Here is a 6,780-nt window from a genome sequence, read left to right as displayed (position 1 = left end):
ATCGGCCCAAAGGAAGGTTATTTGGCCAAGTAATGGACATACCTGTGGTAATAAATATGTGACAATTATTAAGGTTTCACCATGTGAGTCATAGTCGGCCCAAAGGAAGGCTATAATTTGACAGAACTTATTCTCAATATTTGATTACTGCATTGAGATTATCATTTACAAGTTGATATTTTTTCCAAAGACTGAATGTCAATGTTGTGTTAGGTATATTGTAAATAAACTCATTTGACTTCAGATTATTTGTCAATATCATGTATGTAATATGATTACGATGGTGTTTAAATATATACATGATATGACTGTTATGAGTATGTTATCTTATTCTGTTCTCTATACAGTTTTTGCTACTTCTGCTAACTTTGTTGTTCAAGTGAATATGATTCTCATGCTTAATGGGGAAAATTTCAAGCTGTGGAAAGAGCATGTGGAAATTGTTCTCGACTGCATGGATTTAGACAATACGCTAAGGACTGAGAAACTCAATTCTACTCCAGAAAATTCGAATACAGATAAGGTTCTGGATGCATTTAGGGGCTCGATAGTTGAGACTACTGATGCCAAAATGGCTAAACAGAAAGTTGGGATATGATAAAAGAGTAACTTTTGGTTCTCAATTTCTAATTATCAAAATAACAAAATTCAACTCCTAAAATAAGGGTCTTAACCACCTTTTATAGACTAATTACAAATTGATTCAAAATCTAAAATTTAAAATTCTAAAAATAATAAAACTTATTTCCAAAAATAATAATAATAATAATAATAAAACTTCCTAAAATAAATATAACAGTAATTAACCTCTAAAAATAAATAAATAATTACAATTTAAAAATTTAAAATACACCCCAAATCTTAAATATCAAATTATGTTAAATGTGTTGCTTTCCTTTTCTTGCCAAACAAATCACAATTATATCTGCTGCTTTATTGGGACTTGAATTTGATCGTAATTTATTATATTTCAAATCACTGCTTCTTTTAACAATTGGATCATACTTATTGGACCACAACTCTGGTTGACTCTGAGCTTCTTGAATCAATGGTCGGATTATGTGCAATACTCAACTGTAAGTGCATCAAGTGGAGGAGTTTGCGTCGGAATGTAGCCGTTGCAATTTATTATGGAATTTTGATGGCAGAAATGCCATTGCAAATTTCGTTTGCGAAAACTTCTGTATCAGTTGTCGTTTGCCAATCACAAATTCTGTCGCAAGCCAAATTTGTGACAAAATTTGGCTTGTTTGCAACGAAAATTGTCCGCAACAAATACCCCATTTTTTAGTACTAACATCTAGCCTTAACTCCCGTAATTAAAAAAAAAATGATTTGAACATTTTCGCATACAATTCTGTCAAAATTTTCTATAGCATTTATATCTGACAGATTAACCGTTAAAAATTAAAATTTTACTTATATCGCATCTATTCTTTCTTTCTTTTTTTGTGGTAAACGTCGGATCCTTTCTTGCATGCTTTCAGTGTTTTCTTTCATTAAGTAAACTCATGGTTCCTGTTCAGGTTATGATTCCACTTGGCCAAAATAATAATTGCTCCCAAGATCAATCAGATAGTATAAATTCCTCATGCAACAAAGATTTCACAATCTTAAATACCAAAAACAACATGTTTGAATCTTTTGACTAAGTACTTATAATATTTCCGGCTAAAATAAATAATAATTTTTGTTATAGTTTTACTATTTTGTTCTCCTCCTTGATCTTACTAGGTTTTTCTTGCTTTTTTCTTGTAAAACTAATTCTTGTTTCTAATCATAAGTGTTTTTTTTTTTTTTTGTTAACTTGAAACCCTAACATTTTATAGACTATTAAATAATGAGTTCAAGTTTATTTATTATTCGAGTCGTGTGTGGTAGAATACCAGCAACTTTCGTTAACAAGTACAAGCATGAAGCTCATATCCATTACATAACCAACAAAAAAACAGCGCATATTTAAAAAAAAAAACAAAACAGCGCATACACACATCAAACCATGCATAGAATAAAAGCGACAAGCTAATTAAGAATGAACAAAGAGACTTTCACGAAACGATTACATCAATAGCAACTATGGCCTTCTTTATTTGTGCATATATATATATATATATGCTTATTATTGCTTAAAGCCTCAATGCATTACAATAACCTAGCTTAGCACTCAGTTGGCAGTGGGAGGCTTGTGTGGAGGCTTGTGAGGATATTTGTGGGCAGTGGGAGGCTTGTGTGGAGGCTTATGGGGAGGCTTGTGAGAATAATTGTCTTCTTTCACCTTCTCCTCCTCCACCCCCGGAGGGTGTCCAGGTCCATATGATGGCTTCCTCCAACCCTTGGGTTCTGCGTATTGCTTCTCTTGCTCTGTAGGAGGCTTATGTGGTGGAGGTGCATGTGGATGCTTGAGGTGTTCTTTGTGGTGTTGTTCATTAGCAAATGAGATTGCAGCGAACAGCAATGCAAGTAGCAAGACTAGTGTGTATTTGGGAGACATTTTTGGTTATTGGATTGTTGTTGTGCAAAAACCAGAGCCAAGGTTTGGTCTTTTATAATTACAGGCAATATCCTATGTCGTCATGACACTCGTCATCTCTTTTGTACTGTTTAATTAGTTTATTATAGAAGCATTGCAAGTTCAGATGGAAGTTTACTCGTAACTAGAAGGTTGAGATGGAATAGTAAATAAAGATACTAACTAATTAGGCTAAAATATCTTTGTCGTAAATAATTATTTAACCCCAATATATTTCTTACTTTAAATTAAGGGAGAGATAACTAGCTCACGAATTATTCAATTACAATACTCAAAAAAAAAAAAAAAATGCAATATTTATTTAATTTCATGGAGTTACGTTAGTTCAGCGAAGCTGTATTTTAGAAGTGTGCAAATAATTAGATGCTTTGCAGAAATATCGTAATTAGATGATTTTCAAAAATATCATATATATAATTAAAGGCCACATGTCATGACACTCGTCACCTCTTTTGTCCTATTTAATTAGTTTATTATAGAAGCATTTGATGTTAGAAAATTTAAACTGATCGAGTGAAAGAGTACACTTCGATTCCAAGTTAAGTGAGGATGTATAAATGAAAAGATTTATAAATTTATTAATACTTAACCTATTAATAAATTACCCCTTCCTATATATGGTGCTAAAGAGAAGAAATTTTGGACTTTGACTAAAGTAGCACTTTGGTTCCGTAAATGGAATAGGAATTAGTTAAACTTTATTGATACTGACATTAAAAAAAATAAAAATCTACACTTTATTTTTTTTCTTTCTCTTCAGTTTTTTTTATTTTTTTATTTTTTATAAATCACATATATCTTCTACAAAAAATAATTATCTTCGGACCGAGTCTAGGATTAAGGCTTTAAACCTTTATAAAAAATGATATTGGGAATGATCGAACATATACTCTCACTTTCTCCTATTTAGGTCTCATGTGTTAACTAAACTATCCTCATTTGATTTTCTCCTCCATTTATGCGCTTGCAACTTCTCTTGTTGTATGAGAAGTTAGAACTTTCCTAATAAGAGAGATATGAGTGGGCTCATCTTGATAAAAAAAAAAAAGTAAAAAATAGAAAAGTGGCTAATACAAATATTAAAGTAAGAGTAGTAGAAGAAAAGACTTCTTATGCAACGTGAAAAGTTTAGTTTTTTTCCCCCAAAGTTTATATCCGCTTACTTTTGTTTTGATGACTATATATTGTACAAAATTACGTTAGTTAAGATTTGATGAAATTGCTGTTCTGAAAGTAAGGCAAAACCCGGAAGTTAGACGGTTGAGATGGATTAGTAAATAAAGATACCAACTAATTAAATAGTCTAAAATATCTTTGTCGTAAATAGTTATTTAAACCCCTCAATGGTAGCTCAGTTGATAATTGACCTACTAAGGATTTATTTGAATCAAGGATTTAAACTTTGTCTCAAACAAATTCCGATTGAAATCATGGATGGATATATGTTCGATTCGGTAGTGTTATGGACCAGAATGAGGCCCATGATCAGCACAGGCCCACAAGTAAGCATTATAAATAGGAACTAAAAGTTACAGGTATGACCTAATCTCTTTTTACCTATTTACGCAGCCTACACCTCTCCCAAGGCTAAGGCCATCAGATAGTGTGTGATTTGTTGTCCCCAAGATACCTAACTCATAGGTATCCAGAGAAGGCACCTGAATTATAGATCAATCATCCAATCCTGATTGGACACTGCCTTACGCAGAACATGTAGCTTTCACTGTACAGAATTTTTTGTTTTGGTTACATGATGGCGTGGGCTGGATGAACGTGCCCAGTGGCGACCTTTATGTATTAACAATATCATGGTTATCAAATATGATAAAATAGAGACTGATATTCATATATACTTCTGTAAAAAATCAAATAATTTTTTTATTAAATGCTTGCTAAATAAATTATACAATGCAATTTTACATGCAAGATCATCTAAATTTTTACGCATTAGTCAATCACGTAATAAACCTTTGTCCATCAAAAATTCAAATCGATCTTTCGCAGCTTTGAACTTTTGATCAGTTCACGAGTTCCTTGGGCCAGCAGATTGAAGAGCTTTCTATTGTGGTTATCATGGTAGTTAAAATTGAAATTTTACCTAAAATCAGAAAGAGGATAAAAAATCGCAAAACGTAAAATCTTAACGTAAGAAAAATCATAAAATCGTAAAAGCGTTTGGAATTTTGGTACAATCGTTTTGATTAAAAAAAATCGTAAAATCATAAATTCTAAGATTTAAATCAGAATTTTAACTACCACGGTGGTTATAGTTAAAGCTGGAGACGATCATGAATCTGCCCACATGCCCCCTGAAGCCTTTCCTCTCTGTATGATATACTTGGTTTTACAAGTTCTTGGTAGGCTTACTGTCTAGCAAATAACAGGACCAATTGACCAAGTATGGCTTACTTGGTCACCATGAATGGTGCCTATATATTAACAATAACGAGACGTGTCTGTTCAACTGTTAATAATCGTGTTTGTTCACCAGTGAATAATTATATCGGTTTGACTGTGAAAAAATATTTTTTTACACTCAACTTCTTATTCGTAACATTTAAATTCTATAAAAATTCTAACAACTATTAGTATTATAATTATGGAAAAAGTATTTGTCCTTTTAAATGATACAATTTATGTCATTTTACTCTCACAAAGAGGTGGGACCCACACCTTTATTTTTTTTGTCCACTCTCTCCTCCTTTATCTATCTCTTTCTCTCTCATAAAATAACATAGCTTTAGTTCTTTAAAATGACACCCACCTTTTCTTATAATTATTGTGTGATTAAGATTCAGATTTAGAAATTTCCGGGATTGACTGTACGTAAGGGTTTAAAAATGGTTAAAAGAGGATGGGCAGGTGAACGCATATGGGGGCATATTAAAAAGTTTCTTCGCTCCTCTGGCATGCATATGGGTTCATCAAAATTGGTTATCACTTATTATGATTATAAAATCATAGGGAACAAAAACAACTAATAAAAAGATACAATCTTTTCGGTGCATTTTCCATGCGCAATCATGCTAAAACTGGATCATTCTTATAACTTATTTAATAAAGTCAAATCAATTCATTTTGAGCTTTAAATAAAAACATTTGATTTCTTCAAATCTCAATTTTTTATAATTGGTTCCAAACACAGAATTTGATTTTTAATTCAAATCAAATGAAATCAAATCCTTTCATATTTTCCTAAATCTCAATCACAATTTGAGTGAATTAATTTCTCAGAACCGAATAAATTCAAATCAAATCAAATGAATCATTGCCTATTATTAAAGATTTAATTCACAATGTGACTATTTAATTTCTCAAAACGAGTGTTTGGAATCAATATATTTAATAATTTGTTTTTAAGGTTATAAGATTAGAGTATAATTGATATGATTATGAGATTCTTGCGAGTTTAGCTGTATGTAGAAATCTACTCAAATTGTTTACTAAATAAAAAAAGGAAACCTAATCAAATTGGATATGATTTGAATTTGAATTTAATTTTAATTTTATTATTAATTAAAAATTTAGTCCTTATTAATTTCTTCATTTTAGCTCTGATAAGCATAGTTGTAAAACCCGGCCCGATCCGGATGGGTCGACCTGGAACCCGACGAACCGGTCATCAGACCGGTTCAGGTTAAGCATTGGACCGGTCACGCATCGACCCGGTCAAACCCGATCAAAATTCAGATAAAATCGACCAAACCCGGTGACCCAGTGACCCGGTCGGGTCATGTATTTAAAAAAAAAAAAACCAAAATTGTTTCATCTTGTCAAACAAAATGTAGAACTCATCTTAAAACTTTTTGTAATTTTATTTATTAGTATACTCTTCTACAATGACCTCAAATTTTAGCTTCTAATACTGAAACAATTTACGGAATAATAAATTAAGAGAATGTAATATATGTCATTTTAATGTAGTTGAATTTGAAAAAAATGAGTTTAATGTCATTGAGAGGTATGTTTATGGGGATTCTGAGTTGCAATTTAAATTGACATAGTAATAGCATTCATTTTTATTTATTTATGCTTCTTATTTTTGAGTTTATTTAATGAACATTGTTTAATTCATTTTAGATTTGGAGAATATAATTAAATTTATATGCTCATATTTTTATATATCTATATATATCCGGGTCAACCGGTCTGACCAGTGACCCATCAGTCCGACCAGTGACCCAGTAACCCAGTACCCCAACTGGGTCGATGCCCGGGTCGAGTTTAATAACACTGCTGATAAGTAAGAA

This window comes from Gastrolobium bilobum, unplaced genomic scaffold, assembly GCF_033153095.1.
Source record: "Gastrolobium bilobum isolate Gb01-03AN ecotype WA unplaced genomic scaffold, APGP_CSIRO_Gbil_v1 utg9509, whole genome shotgun sequence".
Lineage (NCBI taxonomy): Eukaryota > Viridiplantae > Streptophyta > Magnoliopsida > Fabales > Fabaceae > Gastrolobium > Gastrolobium bilobum.
Note: the sequence above shows the minus strand (reverse complement) of the source record.